Genomic DNA, 26,798 nt, shown 5'->3' on the forward strand with positions numbered 1-26,798 from the left:
TAATAGATGCAACAATTCCACCAAAGAGGTTTAGCAATAGTCTCAGTTGAATACATGGGGACATTAATTACACAATTGCCTCTAGCATTAATGTGAATTGAGCTGCTACAGACCCAATCACAAGATTATATTAATTGTTTGCACACATTTCTGTTTGCTTAGGAAAGTTATGCAACAGGTCAACTTCCTCTGTTCCTTATGCTGAAACATGGTAACAGAAGGGAAGGGGATGGAAATGGGGAACAGAAGTTTCACCATCTTGACCTGGGCATGCATAACACCCGTTGGAAGATGCATGAACTGTAAACCTCTCCCTTCCATTTCCATTATTTAATACTGTCTTGACAGGCAACTGCATATTTTTAAAAGATACCTTTATGTATCTGAAGGGGAGGTTATACTAGATAGGTCCACACTGGACTGACTACTAATCTTGGCAATCTGTAAAGTCAGAAAGTTCAGCAATTTGATTTAAAAAACCCAAATGCATTACAGTCACAAAATCCATTTCAGGCCAAGTTTTCCCACCACATTGACAGCAAAAGGAAATAGTTTTCAAACATATTAACATATTATATTGTGCATCAAAAGTTTAATTCTATAGATGTAATCCTACATTCCAATTAAAAAACAAATCCACACACCATCCTAAGCATACAGATTGTTCTGGATCCCATGACAGTTCATTTAACATAAAAAGTGATAAACACTAAGGAAGCTTTTGCCTTTAAAAAACAAAATAAAATAAATCTTCCTTCCTCTTGCACACAGACTATATACTATACTAAAAGTAGTGCTTATCCAAAAAGATATTATATATATTTGGAATAGTCACAAAAAATCTTTGCTGGTAGAGTGTTTTCAAGGTCTGACATGGTTTGAATCTGACATTTTCTTTTCCTCTAATCATTTATTTAAAGTCATAGGTTGAATTATTTATGAAGGAAAGTTATTTGCATTGAAATACTGTATTATTGCCCTGTATTTGTCTAAGAAATGTATCCCTCCGAACTCAAAGCAAAACAGCTTTTCAATAACTGGATAAAAATTGCTAAGAGTCATTGCAGAATGGAATAAATTTTAAGTGAGAATTAACTAATTCTATGGTGTTGTAGTAATTAAATATTGATTTTAAAAGTCTTGTTAAATTTGGTCAGTTTCTTTTAACTTATGGTTTGAATGTAAAGAACCTGTGTAATTGTTTTTATTGTATTACGAAACATGTTTTTTATTTGCTTTAAATTGACTACAAAAGGTGCTGGGAAAGAGAACATCCCATTCACAGAGTACTTTCCTTGCATAAATGAGTTTAGACTAAATAGTTTTAATTTCATTATATATTACTTAAATACAAACTATCACATCACACTGCCCCCTAGGTGTATGCCTCTTGGAGAAATTTATAGTTTTCAAAGGGTCTATATGAGAAATAACTTATATCCATAAGGCTATGTTCACACTCTTTGCAAGCTGTAAAATATAAGATCAAGGATATTCTTGTATAAACATACTGCAGATCTTAAATCTACAAGGCCATATGATGAAAGTAACTATTTTAATGCATGTCTATACTTCAGCATTTGACATCTTTTAGGTCCCTGGTTTCCTTAAAGCAGACTGTTTACTTGTCATCTACTGGAACAACGTGTAGAGGGATAGTTTTATAAGCCTCTCTCTGATAACTTGTATATAGTGATAACAAATCAGCAAAGATAGATTTTCATTTCCCCATCAAGTTATTAGATTGGGTTTACATCAAGATTTAAATGTCCTAGACAAGTCTTCCACCTGCCCTAAACTTAATTGGTTGAGACTGTTTGCATTACAAAGAATTTCTGCCCTTAAATGTGGCCACAAGCAAACATCCAAACAATCACTAACATAACTTCAGCAATGTTAAGAATGGAGCACTGAGTACAGCTCAACATAAAGCAGTCTGAATCTTATTAACAGATTGTTCTACACATCCCATCAAACATACAATTGACATCAGCACAGCATCTTAAAAAAAAGCCCCAGAGAATCAACTAGGTAAAGTCTATAACTGACATAGCAAAAGAACAGCACTAACCTACATTTTTAAAGAAAGGGTACACATTTCTATGCAAATGAAAATAAACCACAGAGCACAAATACTACACAAGACTTTTTCCTAAGCCTTGTTCTAGTATAATATTAAACAGTATTATATACCCTATAATATATTCCTCTTGCTTTTCCTCTCTCTGAAGCACCAATACAGTGGGCCAGTTCAATAAAGTGGGGGAAAAAACCCCATACTCATCAGTTAAGTAGAACAACAAATCAACAGTCACATGTAAGATTTTTCCCCATTCATCTGGATATTAAACAACCTCAACCTGGAATTGCATCTGTGCAGGCATGTTGCAACCAGTGACACAAATCTGTGTCACTGAGCACTATATGTGGGTTTTTGTTATCAATCTGGTTATGTTACCAGCGAAGTATACAGCAAATTTGTCTTATTAGAATCGGCTTAGTTGATTGTAGTAAACAAAGCTGCAGACTCAATGCTCTCACAAACTTTCATTCATTCATTTCTTGTTCTTTACTTAAACTTACATGTGCCAAAGAAAGAGCTGAACGTTAAATATTCCTGGAGTGTCACAACATGTAATACAATAAAACAGATTACAACCATACCTTTCTTTCACAGCAGTAGTGCCAAGCACAGGTACACTGTAGCAATCAATTTGTTCTGCAGACAGTAAGGCTTTCATAGAATGCTAATGTAAAATCTCTTTTCTTTCTCCTTCGACTTGACTCCCCAATGCCTGGGTCCCGACCAATACAAGGAGGAGGGCGGAATGTCTTCTGCTGAGATAACCACAACTACTAATCAAGTATACGTGTACAAGGGCACAGGATTAAACCTCCACCAGGCTTGACTCAGGCACTGAGAGAAGCTAAACACATGCACAGCAAGGTCAGAATTAAACACGCACACGGACGCGTCTACTTGAGTGAACTAATTCATCACACTTTACCACTGACGGGTTTTTACCTCAAGGGAGTAAAATTACATCCCGGTGAACTGATGAGATTTAGACATAGGAGCATCCAACAACAATTTTGTTTTCCTTGAAATGAGAACTAGTGAACCCTGCTCTCTGTAGTGAAAGGCTGACTGTTTCAGAAACAAAATGTATATGGGAAACTGTTCTGAAGAAGCTAAAATGGAATTATGCCATGAAGTTTAACACACATTTAACGTACTTTGGGGGAATTTTTTTTTAAAGTATTTATCTTTAATTTTTAGCATAATCAATCTATGAAAGAATAAGCATTTCACTTTTGTCTAACATTGCAAAAGTCAAACAAGCTGTTCAGTTACCTTGAAGTTTATTAGCATAGCAAAGTAACATCCAGATGCTCTCAAATATTGTCAGCAGTACTCACAACATATATTTTCAAAATCATTTAATAGGTTTTTGTTGGCTGGCATAGTTGGATATTGCATTACTCCTTTAAAATGGGCATGGCATTACCTTAGTCAAATAGCCCTAAAGCTACTTTAAAAGTTTTCCTTTAAACATTCATTTATTTTACTTTCCTTCCTTTCATTTAAACTATTATAATATTTTACCACTACAAGATATGAACACACATATATAAACAAATATTTTTATTATAAACGTGTGGGGGTACACATGCTCACATTGTAAATTATTGAATTTTCACCATACAAAGACTGGGAAGAGAAATGTTAACATTTAACAGCAGTTTATTTCTCCTTTAATTTTGCCTAGCTGCATTTGCTTTTTGGTATTTCTTTAACAGTAAGTGAGACCGAGTATGTACGCACATTTATAAAATACATCAAGGCCACCGCTATAAAATCATTATTGACAGGACTTAACTAATATTGCTTCTCCTGTGGGATCTGTATTTAGAAGAAATAAATGTAAAAAATACTCAAACACAACCCTGATGTTACCATTTGGTACTTTACCACCTTTAGATTAGCAAAATACTTTTGAAGCATCAGTGGCTTCAATGAGATACAAAAGAGAAGCATAATCAATACTGATGAGTTTGTCCTTGACATACTGACCGTGTCATGAGGCTATTGTCATGTGATATCATGTCATTTCCCCACCTGGCTCATGACCTTGTCCTTTAAATGACCCAAAGCTTCCCTCAAGTAGCAGGAGGCCCCTCCCCACAGCCTCAGCAAGGTCGAATGGGTCAGCATGTCCTCATCTATAATCCACCACCATTTGTCAGCAGGGAGGCTGGAGGAGGCAGGCTTGCTACAAGGGGAGAATGCCCAATTAGGCAGCTGTCACACAAAGCATAGGCTGCAAAATTATCCCCTGTCAAAAGAAAGAGCAGCTGCGGGTGCCAATTACAGCAACCTTTCAACCCTTTAGGTACTGGAAACTACACAGAAGTAAATGAAGTACAATTAGTGATAACAAATCGATGAATTAGGACAGTAAATTAGAAGTTACTAGCAGGTGAGTTTAGGTCTCACATAATGTTAAGGGCATACTACACCCCAGGCAAAGGCAAGAATGTACAGATTTTACACAGCGTATCAGTTTTCTTCTATCCATTTTTCTTGCATGGAGTCTGTTTTCCTCCATCATTTTATTCTTACACGCCTGCTGCCAGAGAGCAAGTGCAGAATGCGGTGGGGGAGGGGAGGGAGCCCAAGAAGAAAAGAAGTTGCATTTCCTACTCTTGCCCTTTTATCAGGGCAAAGGCTCAGTTTCCTGTCTCAAAGGGAGGTCCCCACCAAGAGCAAGCATAATTTATCTATACTAAGATAGTTAATTTCAACCTGACATTTAATGTTCACAGCATCTGACAGTCTACATTGAGGTGGTTTGTCCAGAAAGACCAGAATATCAATTCAAATGATAAATCCATCATGTGTGTTATTTCATTTACATTTGAAAGCCCTTAAATCTCTATTTGAAGTGTCAACAACTGTGTTACACTTCAGATTAAGGGGGAAATATTTCTCCTTATTTCAGTTCTCCTTGAGGCAGCAACTGTGTATAAGCACAAAGAATGCTATCAGTCACATTACTCCATGTTGTTGGCAAAAATTTTCTTGCCTCATGAATAATAATTTTTTTAAAAAGCTGGTAAACAGCTTAACTAACTTAACTTTACAGTTTAAGAGGACAGCAATTTGCAGCTATGCATGAAAGCCAGGCTCTACAGGACATTAATACTCAACCTTTCCTTCTCCTCCTCTCTCAAGTCTATCACAACAGCATTATAGTAAATTTTGGGCTATCTTTTGACCTATTTCCTACCCCACGGTCAAGAGGAAAAAAAGTAGGGGGTTAAGAAAGGGAGGAAGAGAGGGGAAAAAAGGACAGAAAAAAGCACTGATGACCAATATAAAGCACCCCAGTACACTGTTAACAACCATATTGAATCAGTATTTTGCATACATATTTTGGACCAAACACAAAAGCCAAAAAAAAAAAAAAAAAAATCCTTATTCCAAGATATCTTATGTTATGCACTGTGTGTGTGTGTGTGTGTGGGGGGGGGTGTTTTAAGTTTAACTGCAGTTAGCCCTTTTTTATATTACAAATGAGCACTCTCTCCCTCCTCTCAAATACATCTTCCACAGGGCTTCTCCTTCATAATATTTTTCAGTGGTGTGGGAACTAGTCCAAATGTCTTAAGGTAACAGTTTAAAAACACAAAAATCAAACATTTTTATATATACAGTGAGAATCACTTAAAAGAATAGTACAACAGCAGGAATGATTCACTGATCTTTCAGAAACAAAGTTTTATACTTTTGCTCTATAGCCACCGAGTAGCATTTCAGGGTAAAAAGAAAAAAAAAGTTCTCTCTGACTTTTATAGTTCAGAAACAGATCATCATTATATGCACATTGTTGTCCTATTTTTAAATAGATGGAAAATGTTCATTTAATAGCAATTAGAATATTTCTCATGAAGTTTGACATTTCCTTTTGAGTAACATATGGAAATCGCAGCACAGTGAAAGAGTTAATGTCTTTAGAATTCAGTTTCCATCATACTTGGGTGACTCTCTCTTTAAATAATTTAAATCCTCTCCATCAACTACAAAGCTGTTTTGAAGCCATTTAGCTTTGTTCTTTACATGTGTTCTAATTAAGAAATGACCTTGTCATCACACACACCAGAAATCCTGGATTATTTCCTACAGCAAAAATCCACACAGCCAAAAAAAAAAAGAGAAAGAAAGAAACACTTCTTTCTTTAGTGAGGAACTGAGGAAGTTGTTGGTTGGCTGAATGCTGAAGCAGTTTCACCGCATAATTTTTTTTTGTTGTTGTTGAATGTCACAGGGCGGGTTAGTGTGACCTTGAGCTGCATCAGCAGCACAGCAAGGGTCGAGATGCCTGCAGGCGCCCTTGTACTGGATTTGCAAGACAAAACCTTCAAACTGGCTGAAGGACATCTTAAATCTCTTCAAAGGTTTTCCGTACTAATCTGGGCTGCTCTTAGCCGGATCTGTGCCAGTGAGAGAGGCAAAATTAAAAACAAGGTCTTTGACAGAATATTGTCTCCTCTTAACCCTTCTCATGCAGAAGGCAACATAGTGTAGGCATTCTGGAGACAGTTTAATAAGCAACGGAGATGCACACAGTTTAACCAGCTGCATTCCTTCAAAATTATGTAAGCAAACATGCACGAAGGATGGTACTGTTATTAACAGTGAATATTCAGCAACCCCACTACACAGCATTCCCTTCCCCCCTCCTTAAACCTGAACTATGTTATTTTCCTGCTGCTCTTATATTACAGGACACTGCAGTAACAATCTTATTCTCTTTGGGCCCAATCCTGAGAATTCAATGGGAGCAGAGGGTGCTCAGCATCTCACAGAATCTGGCCCTTCATAACTATATAGGGTCACCAGATTCTTATAGTGGGAAAAGGTAACACCTGCCACAAGGACGATGGAGGTGGGTGGTAGGGAGGGTGAACTGCACGCAATAAAAATGTTTTTCTTCTCAGCCACCTTGTGGATTTGAGTACATACAGGGAAAGGTGGATTACGACTTAAGGACTTACAAGGTAGTAAGGAATCACTGAAAGAGGGGATGTCTACATGTGACAAGCCTGGTAAAGATGGGAAGTGTACTTGGAGTGGACAAGAACTCTGTCAGCCTGTTTCAGTTTCACCAGGCTATCTGGCTGATGGCTCCTTCAATTGGTTGACAAATAGGCGTTGTATTCACCAAGTGGACAAGGGGAATCCCGTGGACATAGTGTACTTAGATTTCCAGACAGCCTTTGACAAGGTCCCTCACCAAAGTTGTCATGGGATAAGAGGGAAGATCCTTTCATGGATTGAGAACTGGTTAAAAGACAGGGAACAAAGGGTAGGAATAAATGGTAAATTTTCAGAATGGAGAGAGGTAACTAGTGGTGTTCCCCAAGGGTCAGTCCTAGGACCAATCCTATTCAGCTTATTCATAAATGATGTGGAGAAAGGGGTAAAAAGTGAGGTGGCAACGTTTGCAGATGATACTAAACTGCTCAAGATAGTTAAGAACAAAGCAAACTGTGAAGAACTTCAAAAAAAGATCTCACAAAACTAAGTGATTGGGCAACAACATGGCAAATGAAATTTAATGTGGATAAATGTAAAGTAATGCACACATTGGGAAAAATAACCCCAACTATACATACAATATGATGGGGGCTAATTTAGCTACAACTAATCAGGAAAAAGATCTTGGAGTCATCGTGGATAGTTCTCTGAAGACATCCACGCAGTGTGCAGCAGCAGTCAAAAAAGCAAACAGGATGTTAGGAATAATTAAAAAGAGGATAGAGAATAAGAAGGAGAATATCTTATTGCCCTTATATAAATCCATTATACGCCCACATCTTGAACACTACATATAGATGTGATCGCCTCATCTCAAAAAAGATATACTGGCATTAGAAAAGGTTCATAGAAGGGCAACTAAAATAATTAGGGGTTTGGAACGGGTCCCATATGAGGAGAGAGTAAAGAGGCTAGAACTTTTCAGCTTGGAAAAGAGGAGACTAAGGGGGGATATGATAGAGGTATATAAAATCATGAGTGGTGTGGAGAAAGTGAATAAGGAAAAGTTATTTACTTATACCCATAATATAAGAACTAGGGGCCACCAAATGAAATTAATGGGCAGCAGGTTTAAAACAAATAAAAGGAAGAAGTTCTTCACACAGTGCACAGTCAACTTGTGAAACTCCTTACTTGAGGAGGTTGTGAAGGCTAGGACTAGAACAGGGTTTAAAAGAAAAACTGGATAAATTCTTGGAGGTTAAATCCATTAATGGCTATTAGCCAGGCTGTGTAAGGAATGGTGTCCCTAGCCTCTGTTTGTCAGAGGGTGGTGATGGATGGCAAGAGAGAGATCACTTGATCACCACCTGTTAGGTTCACTCCCTCTGGGGCACCTGGCATTGGCCACTGTCAGTAGACAGGATACTGGGCTAGATGGACTTTTGCTCTGACCCAGTACGGCCATTCCGATGTTCTTATGTCAGTGTTATTTAAAAACCATCAACACTCTTACTAAAAAGAAGCATATTATTCAGAGATGTGTTTCTACACAGAACCCTCTACTTCATTTATTTGAAGAAATAAAAATATTCCAGGTATCCACAAAAAAAAACCAAAACAAACAAAAACAAACAAACAAAAAAACAGCTTTCTGTATTAGTAGACAGAAAACTACCTGGGTTTTGGTGTATGTAAATGGGAAAAGATGGCTTAACCACATACCCTATCTCACATTACAATGGCTGATCTGGTCAACAGTAACAATAAAACTGTTATTAATTTCCTACAAGTAAAGCTGGGTTAAAAACAGACTCATCATAGTTGTGAGAAATCACCATGACACTTTAGAAATGCCTTTTAACATTTACAATGTATAGGCCAGACAAGTCCTTGGGGAAGGAGAACTGGAAAAGGAGCCCATTAATGCCAGCAGAGGGTGTTCCAATTCTTCTCTGGCTATGCACTTATAGTTAAATTTAATCTGCTATTGTACATTGACTTTTAAAGAACTTGGCTCTACTATAGACAAGAAAGGACAATATTTAAGTTTACTGAAAGGATGATATTGCTTTGGGAATTATATCACAACTGTTACAACACTACTCATCAACTGCTAAAATGGGCTCAATTGGTCACTTCTGTGAATGACAACTCTTCTCACAAAAACATCCTACTTCAACCGTCTGTTTTCAGATAAATTAGTGACAGTTCCTTCATATTTATCACCACAGAGGGATGCTATAGTGCCACTATATTCATGGCTGTCAGAGGAGCCCCTTGGGATCACTGGCAGCTGGGCAAAAACATGAGCACTTCCAGGACATGTGACACCGTCTGAACTGGACTGTGGCCAGATTGGGGAATAAATGTGGCATAGGATTGCCTTTGCAACCCTTCCTCATTTGGGGCCCTGCAGAAAGCACAGCTTGGCCAATCCTGCAATGGCAATTTTTAGTAATCTTTCTATTTTAACATTCATTAGGTTGGGACTAGGAGAGAAACCCTTAAGTCTATGTATTATATGTCCCTCTAGAAGAAAGTACTATGATGCTTTTTATACTTACTATAAGTATGCTGCAGCGTATTTCACTGCATAAGCGGCCTCCCAAATTTTTCCTTCCTGTAACTGAACCACACAGTGGAGGCAGAAATGTCACTAGTTCCCTGAGTATCATCAAGTGTTGTGAAGCTCCTCAAAACAAAACAAAAATGTGTTGCAATGACCTGGCTGAACAGGGTGAGTTAAAGACGCAATTAAAGCTTTTAAGTCAGGCAATAGATGCTGCCAAGTTTGAGAGAGAGTGTAGTCATGCCAAAAGCAGGCACCAGAAAACAAAATGCAAGTTAATAGCTTCATTCTGGAGTTGCAGTGCTCCAGTGAGAACTTCCTAAATTGCAATGTCTTTAGAACTGAAAACGAGAAGTGGAATGCCTGACATACAGCACCTACCAGGAGTGTGGCACTCTCTACACCCACATGCATGGAATTCAACCATCTATACATACGTCACAAATGTACCAAGTCAGGCAATCTATCACTGGGGCTAAAGTTTGTCATGCTTTGTCTCTGCAGAGGAACACCTTGTTTGGGAAGTATGATTCTGTTGACCCATGGTTCTTCTCTCCACCTCGATCCGCTTTGTGATATTAGGCAAGACTATCATTGTGTGCCCATGCACCATCCTTAATTCTGGCATTTTCTAGTTGCCGAGTTCTTGATTTTGCAACCATTTAACATTATTTAAACAGTGATGATTGTGTGTGTTGTATATAATACGCACACCTTCCCCCATCTCTCCCCCTCTTTCTCCTTCTTTCCCCCCACTACCCCCCCATTATTAACAAAAAAGGAGATAGAGATTGTGGAGTTCTCACCACAATTTATCCTCCTCTCAATTGGAACTCTACCAACTACACCTCTACCCCGATATAACACAGCCGATATAACAAAAATTCGGATACAACGCGGTATAATAGTGTACTGGGGGGGGGGGGGAGGCTGCGCACTCTGGTGGATCAAAGCAAGTTCGATATAACGCGGTTTCACCTATAACATGGTAAGATTTTTTTTGGCTCCCGGGGACAGCGTTATATCGAGATTAAGCCTACAAAAGCTAAAGTTCCCCCTTTGGAAGCCACTGCACATACTCTCCTTTGAGAGATCAGCCTTATCAAAAAATGAACAATTTTAAAACTGTACTATGACCATGGCATGGATCTTGTTGCACTCTACAGTCTCAAAACACTGTTCTTACTATCATAGTTCAGCACTGCATATTAGAGGCTTCCACAAAGACAACAGACACAAATCACGCTGCTCACTATCAAACATCCTTTCACAGGTTTTAAAAGTCACAATGCAGACAATGGTCTGATAAATTGGGGTTTGCTTTACAAAAAAATATCAGCTTTTCTAATTATGTGACTACAGACAATAGAATCAAAACACCTCCAAAAATGACTGAAGGATGATAAGAGACCAAGCTTATTTAGCTGCATGAGCACAGAAAGCTTTTACAGTGGCCCAAAAGAAACGCAAACTTCTAACAAACACTTAATAGCTACTATGAGGATGCACATAATCCTTAGCAATAGAGGTAATGTCAGTTGTTGTTGCTTCTTTAAGTCTGATTTTTTTTTTTTGTAGTAAACAGAGCATTGTAAAGATAGTTGTGAACCATTTGAAACTGACAGAAAAAGAAAAAGCATTTTTAATAGAAACAGCAGAATTTGGACTTTGGCATAACAATTTAAAGCCAGCAACTTATCTAGGCTATAAAGTCTTTTGATAACATCCATGTGCTTTTGTCACCTCTCATCCCTTCACCCTTTTTGGGAGAGCTTGGGGGCTGTCAGTAGAAATTACAGAGGATTTGAATCATGGCCCTACTGTGCCCCGTGGGTCTGCACCAGTGGTTCTCAACCCGCGGCCCACGAGTTGCTTGCAGCCCAATCAGCACAGTGCTGTGGCCCATGTGACATCCTTAAGGCCATACAAGTAGTATTGGATGCAGCCCACAATGGTAAATAGGTTGAGAACCACTGCACCAACAACTTCCTAAAGGTGTTTTGCCAGAAGAGGGCAGATTTAATTTGCACTTGGGCTTTCATGGTGTCCTGCTGGCGAGATATATTCAACGGAATAATTTCTTAGACATGCTGCTACATCTTCTCCACAGTTAGCACCACTAATTTTTATGGCTCTATTGGCTGATTAGACAGACATATGAACCTCACAGTTACTTATATGGCCCTCACAATCATAGTGTCTTTGCACACATTAATGAATGTGTTTCAAATTCATACAAGGATTTAAGCATTTGCTTACCTGTATGTATGTGAGCACTCCCATAAATGTCAATGAGGACTTACTGGCTGACAGTTAAGCAAGTGCTTGAGTGTTTTGCTAAATCAGGGCCTTAACCCTTAATGCAGATTCTTCACATAGCTTCACTGGTTTATGTTAGTAAAATACAAAAGCACCACCATCTGTCAAGTGTTTCTCCTCATGGACATTGTAAATATTCACAATAGCTTTCTGGCTGTGTGCACAACAGAGATGCACTTTAAAAAAAAAATTCTAATAAAGTGATGTCTAAACTTTTTTTAAATAAATATTGAAAAACATCTTTTAAAAATGTGTTTGCTCTGCTCTTCCCTGCAGCCCCTTGTATGAGGCCTTGCTCAGCAAGTCTCACAATACAAAAACTTGCAAGTCTCTCTGATAGATGTCTCTCCCCCTCTTAATTTTTTCCTCCCCTGTGGCTCCCCCACTCACATTCATTCATTCATTCACACACACATACTCCCTGTAACAGAGAAAGATCTGGTTTTTGGAAAGAAAAACCCAACATCTGATTGTTAAATATTAACTATTAAAAATAGTTTTAGCAGTACCTGACTGCCCAAATTAATGTCAGAAACCCAAAGAAAAGTAATTTCTTAAATTGCATTACTTGAGGTTACATTTTAAAAAGACCGAAATAAATTGCTACCCTAAGGACACCTGACATGCTGTTATTACTCATATGCCCACCATACAGTGGGATACTAGTGTCACTATAATCACTATAAAGGGGAATCTATCAAATTTGAACATTCAATCCTGAACATTCACTATATCTTCTATGGTTGTCTTTACAATACTTTGCAATTGCCTTTGAAAGCCAAGTAACTTGATTTCTTTCTGTAATGTATTCCCCCTAGATATTCCCTGCGCAAAATACAGAGAAGCACAGTGAATACAGAATGGAGATAAAATTATTTAGTCATGAAATGCAAAGACTGGAAAGGTTTGGTGGGTGACCATTTTATGTATTTTTTTTAAATTTGGTATTCTATGTCCTTTAGGATAAGAATTAAGAGTCTTGAGAACTGGATAGGCACAGTAAATGAATAAATTATGAGTGCACAGCTCCAGCATATGATCAGCAGCAATACAAATGCCACAAGTCCAGCGTATGGTAAGCATGGGAGTAACAACAGAAGAGGTGCCAAGCAGCAACGGAGGAGTTTACTGTGATTCCTGGTGACAACATTCATTAGGGAATTCAGGTGTCATTTTTCCCTCAAATGCGTTTCAGTTCATCTTTAACAATTCCTATTCCTGTATTATTTAATAATTTAAGCCTGTAGTGCCAGTGCTCATCTCCAGACAGCGGATGGCTTTTACTCAACAAAATTCTGAACTTCTTTCTTGCAGAGGGTGCCAAAGTGCATCTAAAAGGCAAAAGGTCTTGCCGTTATTATTTTATTGATTTTGCACTTTGAACCGTTTGAAGCAAGTTTCAGGGGCTTTTGGCTTGATTCCGTCATGCAACTCTGTCCTTAGTTCGCTCGATACTTAGTCAATAGATCTCACTCCCAAATTATTTAACTACACATGCTAAGATTTAGTCACAGGTATTTTTAGTAAAAGTCATGGACAGGTCACAGGCAAACAAAAATTCACAGCCAGTGACCGGTTCATGACTTTTACTATATAAATACCCCTGACTAAAACTTAGCAGCTCCTGGGGCTGAGGGCTAGCCCCTGCACTGGCTGCGGGAGCTGACTGCCCCCAGCAACCCCTGCTCCGAGGCCCCGGGACCACTGCTTGGGTGCACCCCGGGGCCAGTTGCCCCAGGACTGCTGCTCAGGCGCTCCCTAGGGCCAGCCACCCTGAGATGGCCTGAGTAGTGCCTGGTGTGGCTGGCCACGTGGTATCCGAGCAGCTGGCCCCGGGGCCAGTTGCTCTGGCGGCCCTGGGAAGAGCTGCACCGGCCATTGCAGCTGCGAAAGTCACGGAGGTCGTGGAAAGTCAGGGAATCCATGACAGGATCACAGCCTTACACATAGCTAACTACAGCTAAGAATTTTAATGTATTAGGCATCTTCATTCAACCTTAAAAAAACCAAGTGGTTATCAATCTAATATTCACCTTAGTTCTGGAAATGTAGCCTCCACTCCCTACCATATCCAATCCAGTCGTCCTCCCATTCATATCACTGGGAATCTTAGTGGGAGCATGAGCTGGTAGTTAGGTCTCAATCCAACTCTCAATGGAGTCAGTTGAAAGGCTACAACTGATTTCAAACGGGAGAAGGATCACGCCATTGATGATTAACCCCACTCCAGACTGTCTTGCATTGTTGCTGTCCATCTCCTCTTCAGTGATATATATTCCAGCCTACAATACACATTGGGCTACTCCAAGCATTTGTCTTATAAAGCTTTGTAGCAGCCCACGCTATACACAAGTTAGGGAACACAAAAACTAAATGGGACATAGTAGGTGCTGCCTACTACATCTGAGGTCTTCTCTATCAAGCTGGTACAGTTGCTCAAAGATGTTAAACCATTGTTATAGTACAGGGGTGGGCAAACTTTTGGCCTGAGGGCCACATCTGGGTATAAAAATTGTATGGCAGGCCATGAATGCTCATGAAATTGGGGGTTGGGGTGCGGGAGTGGGTGAGGGCGCCAACTGGGGGTGTGGGCTCTAGTGTGGGGCTGGGGATGAGGAGTTTGGGGTGCAGGAGGGTACTCTGGGCTGGGCCTGAGGCGTTCGGAGGGCAGGAGGGGGATCAGGGCTGGGGCGCCTCACGGGTGCAGGCCGTCCGGGTGGCGCTTACCTCAAGCAGCTCCCAGAAGCAGCGTCATGTTGCTCTTATGTGGAGGCATGGCCAGGCGGCTCTGCACACTGCCCTGTCCACAGGTGCCACCCGTGCAGCTCCTAGAAGCAGTGGCATACCCCCCTACAGCTCCTAAACGGAGGCGCAATGCCAAGTGCTACCCGGGGGCCAGTCACCTGAGCAGTTGCTCCTCAGGGCTGTCCCTGGGACCGCTGCTCAGGTGCTCCCCGAGGACACCCGCCCCAGGACTGCCTGAGCAGTGGCCAATGGGAGCTGCGGGGGGGGCGGCGCTTGGGTCGGGAGCAGCGTGCAGAGAGCCCCCTGGCTGCCCCTACATGTTGGAGCTGGAGGGGGGACATGGTGCTGCTTCCGGGAGACACGCAGCAAGCCCTTGACCCCACTCCCCAGCGAGAGCTTGAGGACCATATTAAAAGATCTGATGGGTTGGACGTGACCTGTAGTTTGCCCACCCCTGTTACAGTAGGTCCTCAATCCCAAAATGAAAGGTTTATAAAGAATAATCTCAAAACAATAACTGTCTTAGATCATATTTCCTTTAACCTTTCATTAAAACTGTGTGTATGGATAAGTATTACTAGAAGAGTTGCACACTTGTGATTAACAAATTGTAATCCTAACAGTTCCAGAAAACAAACAAACAAAAACAAACACTTCATGCATGCAGACATTATTCTGGACTAAACAACCCACTTCAAATAGCAATTGGCACCAATTCCTTAAAGCTCAGGGCATTTTTTTCAAGTGCTGTAACTCAGTTCTTCAAGAAACTTATACAATTTTGTATTCAGTAACAGTCTACAGTGACAGGACAGACATCTAGCATTCAAGGGATGGTCAGGGTCAGAGAGAGTAGATTCATGAAGTTGTGAAGAACTTCACTGCTCTATTGCTGATGAAGTTCAACAATGAGAAAAAAATTGTAAGATGGGTGAGCTGACCATCATATAAAAACTTTAATTTTACAGTAGATCAGCAAGCAGCAAATAACCCATGTAAGCAGTGAAGATGATGCTATTAGGTAGATATTTTTGCAAGAACTAACTGTTCTCATGTTCCTCCAATATATCAGCCACAGCAAAAACATCCTCCAACATCAAACAAATCTTTTCCCCTTTCATTAGAACAAATGTAAGGAAGAGTTCGCTCTTCGTTGATGTTCCCGTACCCTTTGGATGGTTACAATCTTACAGTGGGTCTCGCAGCATGTCCTGAAGATCACCCAAGCATATATATTACAGAAGGAGAAAACCTATTAGGAGGTCATTAGTATTGCCAGCAAGATTAAATTTAGTATAGTTTTTCCTTCTTTGAGGATTGAAATGCCCAGATCTTCGAATGCACTACTGCTGTCTTGCATCACACTGAGTAGTAACAGAAGTGTACCCACCTATAGGAAAAATACTTTAGGGCTTGTCTACGTGGTGTGTTCTAGCAGATCTGCACTACAACTTTTCCCAATGCAAGTTAGGTCAGCATAACATCTCCAGAGTTAGTATAATCACTTGTGTGCATGCATACTTGTTTCTTTCTATACTGTGGTGCACGTACTCACGAGGAGTGCTTGTTTAAATGTACAGTGTGGCGCACCCTGGATAGGCATCCCAGTGTTCAACTCGCCACTGTCCAGTGCATTGTCTTTTGGGAAGTATTGGCAATGCATGGGGGGCGGAACTGCAATTGGGACTGCAATTTTCTTCATCACATAAAGCAATCTCTAGCACATAGTTTTTGCTCCAGTGAAAAACTCAACAAACCTGCCATGGGACTTGTCACTGTCTGCCATCTCTGACAGAAGCACGGAGCATGCACAGTTTCTGCACTATTGTCAGGAGTGTTGCAAGCACAGAAGACAGGATTCTCCAGTATTTGCAGAGTCACAGAAAGAACCGTGGCGAATGTAACAATTTCCAAGAGGGCAGATTGCTGTGGAACATAGCAAGAACCAATTCAAAATTGATGGTGCTGCTCACTGAGGGGATGCAGATGGTGGAAAGCTACTTCAGGGCCCAAGAAACAAGCACTGGCTGGTGGTATTCCATCATAATGCAGGCCTGGGATGAGGAGTAGTGACTGAAAAGCTTCAAATATGCAAGGCCATTCCTGGTTCTGTGTGCTGAGCTTGCCCCAATCCTCCAGCACAGGGACACCAGAATGAGAGCTGCCCTGACAGTGGAGAAGCAAGTGGAAATCACACTGTGGAAACTTGCTAGATTGCTACTGGTCAATGGGAAATCATTTTGCAGATGGAAAATCCACTGTGGGGGCGAATGGCATGCAAGTGTGTAGGGCCATTAATTGTTTCCTGCTACAGAGTACTGCGATTCTCAGCAAAACGTAGGACATAATGAACGGATTTGCAGCAGTAGGGTTCCCAAAATGTGGTGGAACAATATATGGCGCACACGTCCCTATCGTGGCACCAGACCACCTTGTCACATAGTGCAACAAAAGAAAGGACTGTTTTTCTATGGTTATGCAAGTGCTGGGGAACCACCAGGGACACTTCACTGACATCAATATTGGCTGGTCAGGGAAGGTGCATGATGTATGCATTTATAAAAATACAGGACTGTTCAGCAAGCTACAAGCAAGAACTCTCTTTCCTGATTGGCGGATTACCATTGGCAATGATGAAATGCCAATAACTACCTCGGGGAAGGGCGGGGGGCGGAAGGGGGTATAGCCTACCCCTTACTCCCCTGGCTCATGAAGCTGTACACCAGCCACCTCCGCAGAAACAGGGAAAGATTCAACTACTGACTCAGCAGGTGAACAACAGCTGAATGTGCTTTTGGTACATACTGATTTAACAATATTTACAGGAGTTTGTCACTTTCAAATTACTTTCATTTATGGTTGACTAACATTCAATAATTAATGCAGGCATAAAAACTCTGTAAGGGAATAAAACGGCAGAAAAGCTGACTAAATTAAAGTCATGACAGATGCATACTTGGGGGGTTAGCGCGGCGGGGAAGGACTGATGTATTAAACCCATACCAATATTTAAAAAAAAAAATCAAAAATATTTAATGTTTTGCATTAGATAATTAATAATGGAAGAAATGGTTTGTAGAACACTAATCATGTCAAGAGAAGTGGTAAAATATCACTCTGTTGTTTCACTATCTTATTGCCCCTCTGAATTACTTTTGAGAAGTCATGCAGTAAAAGAGTAAATGTAGTATTACCTTCAAAAAGATATAGAAAAAGGATACGGGCAATTGCCATTCTGAAAATGTAACTTGTATGCCTCACAAAATTAGGGTTACCATACGTCCGTTTTTTCCCGGACATGTCCGGCTTTTCGGCAATCAAACCCCCATCCAGGGGAATTGCCAAAAAGCCAGCTGGGCACTTCCCCTCCCGTGGCTGCTCTGCTCCTCCCCTGACTCTTCGGCTCCGTTTAAGAGCTGAGCGCTACGGGCTTTGGGTAGCCTCCATGCCTCCGGACCCTGCGCCGCCGGAGCCCGGGAGGGGAAGTGCCCGGCCAGGGGCGCAGGGTCCGGAGGCATAGGGGCTGCCCGAAGCCCAAGCGCTACCGGCTTCACAGTTTGCCAGGCAGCCTCCAGACCCTGCGCCCACGGCTGGGCGCTTCCCCTCCTGGGCTCCAGCTGCGCTGGGGAAGCGGCGGCCGGGGACGCAGGGTCTGGGGGCTGCCCGGCAAACCGTGAAGCCGGTAGCGCTCGGGCAGCCCTTTTTGCGTGGCTGGGAGTGGGAGGGAGGAGGGGGCGGGGTTGGGGCGAGGAAGGGGCGGAGTTGGGTGGGGCTGGGGGTGGGAAATGGGTGGGGCCAGGGCCCCATGGAGGGTCCTCTTTTTTTATTTGTTAAATATGGTAACCCTACACAAAATAGTTGAACCAATGTTAAGCTTGACCCTGAAAGGCTTCAACTCTTGGTTAAATAATGGGCCTCTCAGGATCATGCCCATTAAAAGGGGAAGGGAGGGGGAGAAAGTCAGGAGGATAAAGGAATCATGCATAAAAGTCTAACAGATTTATGAAGAATTACTCATATTAGTAAACAAATCTGATCCCTTTATTGATGGAAAAGCAAAAGCACTAATTGATATTCCAAAACAAAAAACTTAACAAAAAAAAAAAAAAAAAGCAGTTACAACTGCTTAGTGAAAACAAGACCATGTCCAACCTCCATTTTCAAAACTCAAGTCCTTAAAAGCAAGAAAACCTTTGCCTTTTTTTTTCTGCTGTGCATCTGCAGAGATGATCCTGGCCATTGTGCATGGAATCCAGGGAACAAGAGAGACAGCCAAAGTCCATTGCCTGTTCTGACATATCCACCCCCGAACAACTGAACTACTTGGGAGAAATATATAAGAGAAGAAAATGTCCTCAGCCTTAAGTCCTTCCTTTGTGCTTTCCAACAGAAGGGCCATTTGGCTGAGAAAATGATGCTAAACACCAAAAAACCTTCCTGACAGCAAGATCCATTTGCCCATGAAACAGTGTTGGAGGGGGAAAGAGAGTGGTGGGGTGGGAGGACAAAAAAGCCCGATCACTCAGAGCATTTCGAACCTAGCATTTTCAAAGAAATACACTACAAAAAAATGCTGTGGGGAATAATCCAGCATTGGCAGGAACAGTGACTAGATAAAAATCTAGTAGGTCTTTTCCATTCTTAATTTATATAATAAATCTATTGCAAAAATGTGGACCCTGTGCCTCAACATGACAAATATAAAATTCAAAATGTCCCTAACTTTGAGGAAGCAGTGTCCAGAAACTATTTCTACAAAAACTTCATATTGCAAGCTGGTATACTGAAGGCCTTAAATTCAAATTTTTATCCTTCAAATTAGGTACAGTTCACTGAAATAGTATGCACGCCAAGCTGACTGCGTAGAACTCAGCAGAAAGCTGAGAATGACTGCTAGCTGCCATTCCAGCTAGACGGAGGCATGCATTCTAATGTCCTTGGATTGCTGCCACATTATCCATATATGTTTTATTATAGCTCATCTTAACATGTAAGACATTTACCTTTGATTCTTTCAAAATCAGAACCAAAAAAAAGGTAGAAAGATTCGATACCCTAGGACTAGTAACAGTATAGTTCAGACAACTTAAAATGGATCACCTTAAGCTCTTTTGGCAGATTTTATCTTTTTGATCAGACAAGTAATAGTAAAAGGAGGAGTAAGATTTTTTTTGTTTTTGCAGTAAACTCTTCACAAATGTAGTGGGTAGATTTTCTTAACAAATTATGTAGTCACATTAATTCAATTGAGGTCAGGAAGTCTTCATGTTAATAAAATGATTGTCCCAAAGTCAGAATTCCTATCTTCTCTATATTTCCAAACATGCCTACCAATGATAAGCTAAAACCTAATCATTTCAATAAAAACTCCAAGCAATCATAATACAGAACAGGGATAGGGCTTGATCATGAACAACCCTACTCAAATCAATACCATTCGTTTCAATTTTACATGAGAAAAGGCTTTCAGGATTGAGCCCCAAAACACTTAAAAGCAAATAACTACTTAATGCCAACAATACTATTAAGCATATGAAATATTGGTATTTTCCCATTTCTTAAGTGGAGAACATGAAGTCAAGGAATGCACAGAAGAACAAGAAGGCTCTAATGGATAAGCAACTGGCGAGTGTGTTTTTTATTTTTTTAGAAATTGCAACATAAAAGTAATGCTAGTCCAGGAGATTTCTTTGAAGATGAGCTACCAGATGTGCAATGAGAACTAAACTCATGCTAAAAACTGGAAGACTATGTCAACATGGAACACTTACAACATATGCTTATATCAACTTTGCAAAGTTGGCATAAAAGTTTACCACCCCAGATACAAATTGTGTTGATCAGGATTTTACTATAGCTACAAGCTACAGTGAAAACACTTTTTTTACTTACACATCAAAAAATTATTCAACCTATTTTTTCTAATCCTGCTGATCTCTCTTCTATTACTAAATGTTTCTTGTTTTCTTAATACATAAAGCAATACATAACATCATGTTAAAGGAATACTATCAAGCTATATTTACGTGTGTGTGTGTGTGTGTGTGTGTACGCAAGCACACATGCATATATCTCATCACCTAGCCCCATGAGAAAAGCAACAGGTGTGGCTATATTGTCACGCACACCATCCCTTGACTAAGTTTCCTACTTTCAGTAGGTGGTTTGCTCCTTCTACCAAAGAAGCAGGGGGTTCAGCTCCCAAGCATCACAGGTCTCAGTGGTCCACTGGAGGCACATGACAACCCAGGCAATGCATCTTCAGCCTGGCTTCAGGGCCTGCTGCAGTGTGGCTTTATGAGACTCATGCTAGGCTAGCCTGGTCTTTCCATTCTACACTTGTCCATGAGACTCATGAAGTAGGGGACAGTGGAGTTTTTAAGACGTGTATTAAACTTTCCTGCAGATTGCCTGTGGGGCTGGGAGCAATGTGTGTCCTCACTGATCCCATCTCACCATCTGTTACCCCCTACTCAGGCTTCAATCCCGGACCCCTCAGAGCACCCAGTGTAGTGTTTCAAGAAGAAAGATGCTGTAGACAGCATGCCAGACGCACCCTTTGCAGCCTGTTTTGCTTTACCATTTGTTGGCATAAAGGGTTGTTCATGGCTGCTCAGAACTTACCTTCCCTCCTCTCCCCCAAAAAAATAAAATGTTGAAAAACAAACTATCTAGGACAAACTTGACCATTTTACCTGCACTTCGCAAGACAGCGATAAGAAAAGTTACAGTTGGTCAAATCTGGGTCCTAGCAACCTTGATAGTATCCCCATAAACATTTTTGCCTCTTGAATAACATAACGTAATTCCTGTTTGCATATTTGGAGACAATTAGCCTTCTTATAAGAAAGTTCAGCAATTCCAAGGAAGATTGTGTTAATGTTGCAATTTACAAGACTCAATCAGTTGAAAAGTGATTGGTTTAAGGAGTATTTATCCTCCCACAGCGTGAAAATACAAAAGACAATGGTTCTCAACCAGGGGTCCGGGGCCCCCTGGGGGGCTGCAAGCAGGTTTCAGGGGGTTAGGATGACCAGATAGCAAGTGTGAAAAATTGTGACGAGGGTGAGGAGTAAGTGGCGTCTATATAAGACAAAGCCCCAAATATCAGGACTGTCCCTATAAAAAGTCGGGACATCTGGTCACCCTACAGGGGTCCACCAAGCAGGACCAGTGTTAGACTTGCTGGGGGCACAGAGCAGAAAGCTGAAGTCCCACTGCATGGGGCTGAAACGTGGGGCCCTGAGCCCCGTTACCTGGAGCTGAAGCAGAAGCCTGAGCAACTTAGCTTCACAAATGCTTCCTGTGGCATGGGGCCCTGGACAATTGCCCTGCTTGCTGCCCCTTTAACACTGGCCCTGGCTTTAATATGCAGAAAACCAGTTATTGTGGCACAGGTGGGCCATGGAGTTTTTATAGCATGTTGGGGGAGGCCTCAAAGAAAAAGGTTGAGAACCCCTGACATAGAATGACACATAACCAAAACTGTAATTTAGCCAGTTCTGGTTTCACACTTTTATTTTATTTTATTGGGGGTGGGGGGGGGGGGGGAGAAGAGAGAGACACTGCAATTAAAAACTTTAGTAGAAAGCTGCAGTTGGGGGGTAAACCAACCAAAAGATGAATTCGGTTTAGTTTAATTCACTTATGTGAATGAACTGAAACATTATTAAGGCCACTTTAATTCTGAATGTGTGTCCCCACACAGGGGTTTAATGCAGTTCAATCTACTTTAAATTCACATCTTTAGTTATTTTGGATTAAGTTTCCTACATGCACTGGGGACAGACAAGCCCTTTGACATAGAACAAGGAAGATAACTGATCTCAGGAAAGTGTAATGGTGAGGAGGGAGGAGGAGGAAAAATTGGGTTTATTTCTCACCAGGAAAGAGAAGACTTTAAAGTTGATCGAGTAGCTTTTCAAAATTATACAAAGTGATGTCAAACTCCTCGTAAATACGTAAATTAGGCAAAACTCTTTCACACTAAGGCCAGGTCTACACTACACCCCTAATTCGAACTAAGGTACGCAACTTCAGCTACGTGAATAACGTAGCTGAAGTTCGAAGTACCTTAGTTCGAATTAGTTCGAACTTACCTTGGTCCACACGCGGCAGGCAGGCTCCCCCGTCGACTCCGCGGTACTCCTCTCGGCGAGCTGGAGTACCGCAGTCGACGGCGAGCACTTCCGGGTTCGACTTATCGCGTCCAGACTAGACGCGATAAGTCGAACCCAGAAGTTCGATTTCCAGCTGTCGAACTAGCGGGTAAGTGTAGCCAAGGCCTCAGGGTAATAAACGTGGCATCAGCTACCATGGAAGGTGACTGAAACAGAGTTTGCATGAGTTCAAGAGACATTTATATTACTTTTTGAGTTAACGATGGACCAACAAGCTTTAATAATTGCTTTGCTTTTTGTCAGTGCAAGTCAGATCTTTAATATGAACTGCAAAAGTTTTGGTGTTTTTCTTTTAATTGAGGGGAGCAGGTTATGCACACAGTGTATTATGCTACAATTGTTAAAAAGATTAATCTCACAAAAAACACACATGGATCTGATTTTAATTCCCAAAAGCAAGGATATGCAGAAGCATGTCTGGCCTCTATCCTTACAGCAAATCCATCAGACAAGTGTATCGTTATCTCCAAACTGAATGATGTAAACCAAGGGTTCCTAAACTGGGGTCTTCTGCTCCCTCTGTGCTTCTGAGCTGAGCTCACTTCAATCCTCACCTCTGCCTGTTGCGTGCTGGGAGAAAGAGGCAAGTTCCCCAGCTAGCTTCCTCCCCTTTGTCCTTGCAATGAGATGCATAAGGGAGCCAAGGCTGGGAGGCCATTCCATCTGTCTTTCTGACAACACACATCAAGAAGCCATGTTTATACACTCCTTTTTTGTGCTAAGCTCAGACAGCCTCGGGAGGGTGGCCTGTGCTCTCAAAGGGTGCCATCAAATTCCCAGTAATTTCCAAGTGGGCTGGTCCTGAGTGGAGGCTGGATCTGAATGAGTTTTGGGGGAGATGCAGGGGAACAGAGGTATGATAGATTGATCAGATTGATCAGAAAAGCGAAGTACTGGAAAGGTTGGAGAGACTAGGGTTACCATATTTCCACAAGCAAAAAAAAGAGGACACGGGGAGGGGAGGGGAGGGGGGGGAGAGCCCCGCTCTAGCCCCGCCCCACCCCACCCCCATCCACTCCCTCCCACTTCCCACCCCCTGATTGCCCCCCTCAGAACCCCCAACCCCCCCCGCTCCTTGTCCCCTGACTGCCCCCTCCTGGGACCCCTGCCACTAACTGCCCCCTAGGACCCCACCGCTTATCTAAGCCACCCTGCTTCTTGTCCCGACTGCCCCCTCCTGAGACTGCCCTACGACCCTACCTGTCCCAACTGCCCCGACCCTTATCCACACCCCCACCCCATATTCACACCCCCACCCCCAGACAGACCCCCGGGGACTCCCATGCCTTATTCAACTGCTCCCTGCCCCCGACAGGACCCCCAGAACTCCTGACCCATCCAACCCCCCCGCTCCCTGTCCCTGCCTGTCCCAACCCCTCTCCATACCCCTGCCCCCGTGACAGCCCCCCCGCAAACTCCCAACCCATCCAACCCCCTCTCCCTGTCCCCTGACCAGGGCCGGCTTTAAAGAGCCCAGGAATCGGGCTGCGCTCCGGCCGGGGTTGCGGGGCTTGGGGCTGGCCCGGAGGTGCTCAGCTGGGGGTGCTGGGGCCCGGGACGGGTCCGGGCTGGGGGTGCTGGGGTCCGAGGCGGGCCGGGGCCCGAGCCGGGCCGGGTCCGGGCTGGGGTCTGAGCTGGGCCGGAGCCGCTGGGGCAGCCGGATGCCGCTTGGCCAGGGCCGCGCCTCCACTGAGCTCTCCTCCTCGCGCCCCCCCTCCGCCCCAGCTTACCTGCTGCTGCCTCCCGCTTGCCCCGGCTTCTTTTCAGACTTCCCGCGAAGATCTGATTCGCGGGAAGCAGGGGAGGGGGAGGAGCAGGTGGGCGGAGCGTTCAGGGGAGGGGAGGAGGGGGAAGACAGCTGTGGGCCGGACAGCATGGTAAGGCTGCAGGGGATAGGGGGAGCCGGGAAGGGGCATTGGGTGCCCAGCGGAGCTTGGCTGCCGCTTTTCTATCTATAAATAGCCGACCGGGGGGAAATCCCGGACATTTTTAAAAATCCCTCCCGGACGGCTATTTATAGACCAAAAAGCCGGACATGTCCGGGGAAATCCGGACATATGGTAGCCCTAGGAGAGACTGAGGGTGGGGATTGTTGGGTAAGTTAACATAGCGCAGGAGAAGAAGGAAGGAAAAGAAAGGAAATAGTAAGGGACTGAAAGAACATGAGGGAAGATAGAACAAAGAGATTAAGTGAAAAACAAAGAAAATAAATGAAGGAAGAAAGTGAAGTGCAGGGAGAGATAAGGTAAAAAGGCAGGAGCAATTAAGGGACAGTAAATTGAAATAGCGTTATATAATAGAGAATGCAGCCATGCTGTAACAGAATACACCAAAGATGCCATTCCCCACACTCACTCACTCACACTCACACTGAGGGCCAAGATCCGCAACCCTAGCTCCACCTGCTTTTGGTATGCCAGCTTCATTCCAGCTGCTCCACTCCCCATCAGGGAATGGAGCTTATCACATGAATGTCAAGGCAGGCCAGAGCACAGAGCACACAGCACTTCGCCTGATCATTGCTGGAGCAACCTAGCCACCTTTTCCCCTCAAGTCATCCATTCTCCTCAGTGGCACCAAGCGTAAACCCAGTGCTCAACATTTTGTAAGCTAGTCTAAATTTATTTGCCCCCGGTCACTTGGCACTTGCAACTCCAACACTACAGCAGCCACAGCCCAAGTTCCTATTGCAACACCAGTAAGGCTGAAGATCAGAAGAAGCCGGGTAGAAAAACATTTTTATTAAATACGGGTGAGTCCTGTATTTTGGCAAATAATTTGGTAAAGAGCTACTTGCTTGAGAACTAAAGATTTAGTATACCACTAGGTCTTAAAATGCCAAAAGCAGAGTTAACCTCAACTCTGAATTGTCTTGTTTTACCAGATAAAAATCTGGCTGCTAATGTTACTTGAACTTTGTTGTGGTTTAGTTTAATTATGAAAGGGTTTAATTATATACTTTTACTACCATTCCAACAGGTTCGATATAGCATTAAATGAGCTCATACAAAGGAAATGAGCAAAACGTAAGTGCAATAATTAAAAGAAAAAAATTGTTTATGTATGTTTTCATTAATGTTGACGTTCCCATAAGGACACAACAAACCATCAGTAGATTGTGTCAGCTATGACTCTAATGTAACATTTTTATGACTACTAACATTCCCCAGACTTTACTGATTTTTCTAAAGATGATCCAAGCTCCTGAGACTTAAACAAAGCAGCATTTTATTCTACTTTATTATTTTAATTTCTCTTCAGAATCATTCATTTTACTTGAATGCAACTCTAGAGAAATTTTCTATCAACCTAAATGTTTTGATGCCTGTCCGCTATACTGACCATCCAGATAGAGAATTTACATTATCTATCAGGCACTTAATATTCAAGCTTTCCAGTTAAACAATGAAAACATACAAGGGTGGCAGGAGATGGGTTAATGAAATCTTCACGTAGAGCTGAAAAGATTTTTGTTGTTGTTAAAGACATTGATTGTGGCTAGAGATTATTTTCTTTAAAAAAAATAGACTTTTATTGATAAAATGAAACTGGCTATCAGATCTCATCTGAGCCCTCTTTTCAGTCCAAATAAAATAACTAAATTATTGACTAACCACTAACAGAACACATGGATTTTCATTCTTAAATCGGATATGAAATTCTAAGGGGTTGGGGGTGGGAAGAATCTTTGTAAGTGCATTAGACTGGGTGACAATATGTGATGGGGATGGTAAAACACTCTAATCTGGGGCAGGGTAAACTTAAATAAATCATTTATCCAACAAACCTTTGATGGAGCCTATGTTACAGGCAAAAAGAAAAAAAAAAAAAAAAAAAAAAGTGATGGAAGACCATGCACTAAAACCTACATGTATAACAGTAGTGCCCAACACCCAGCCTACATTCTGATCTAGACCACTCAGGGTATTTATGTGCTCCC

General features: G+C 42.1%; 1 protein-coding gene across 2 annotated transcripts in view; it reads right to left on the reverse strand.

Moving 5' to 3' along the window:
- The window catches only part of NRIP1 (nuclear receptor interacting protein 1), a 91,646-nt gene that overhangs the window by 27,912 nt on the left and 36,936 nt on the right, over nucleotides 1-26,798 (reverse strand). Inside the window, exon 1 of one of the 2 annotated variants that reach the window (XM_034792678.1) lies at nucleotides 2,665-3,116. The exons of the other annotated variant lie outside the window; for it this stretch is intronic. The gene's annotated coding sequence lies outside the window, so the exon portion shown is untranslated. Of the gene's footprint in view, nucleotides 1-2,664; nucleotides 3,117-26,798 lie in introns of those variants that run through there. 2 annotated transcript variants of the gene reach the window in all.

The sequence above is a fragment of the Trachemys scripta genome, chromosome 1 (genome assembly GCF_013100865.1).
Source record: "Trachemys scripta elegans isolate TJP31775 chromosome 1, CAS_Tse_1.0, whole genome shotgun sequence".
NCBI classification, from domain to species: Eukaryota; Metazoa; Chordata; order Testudines; family Emydidae; genus Trachemys; species Trachemys scripta.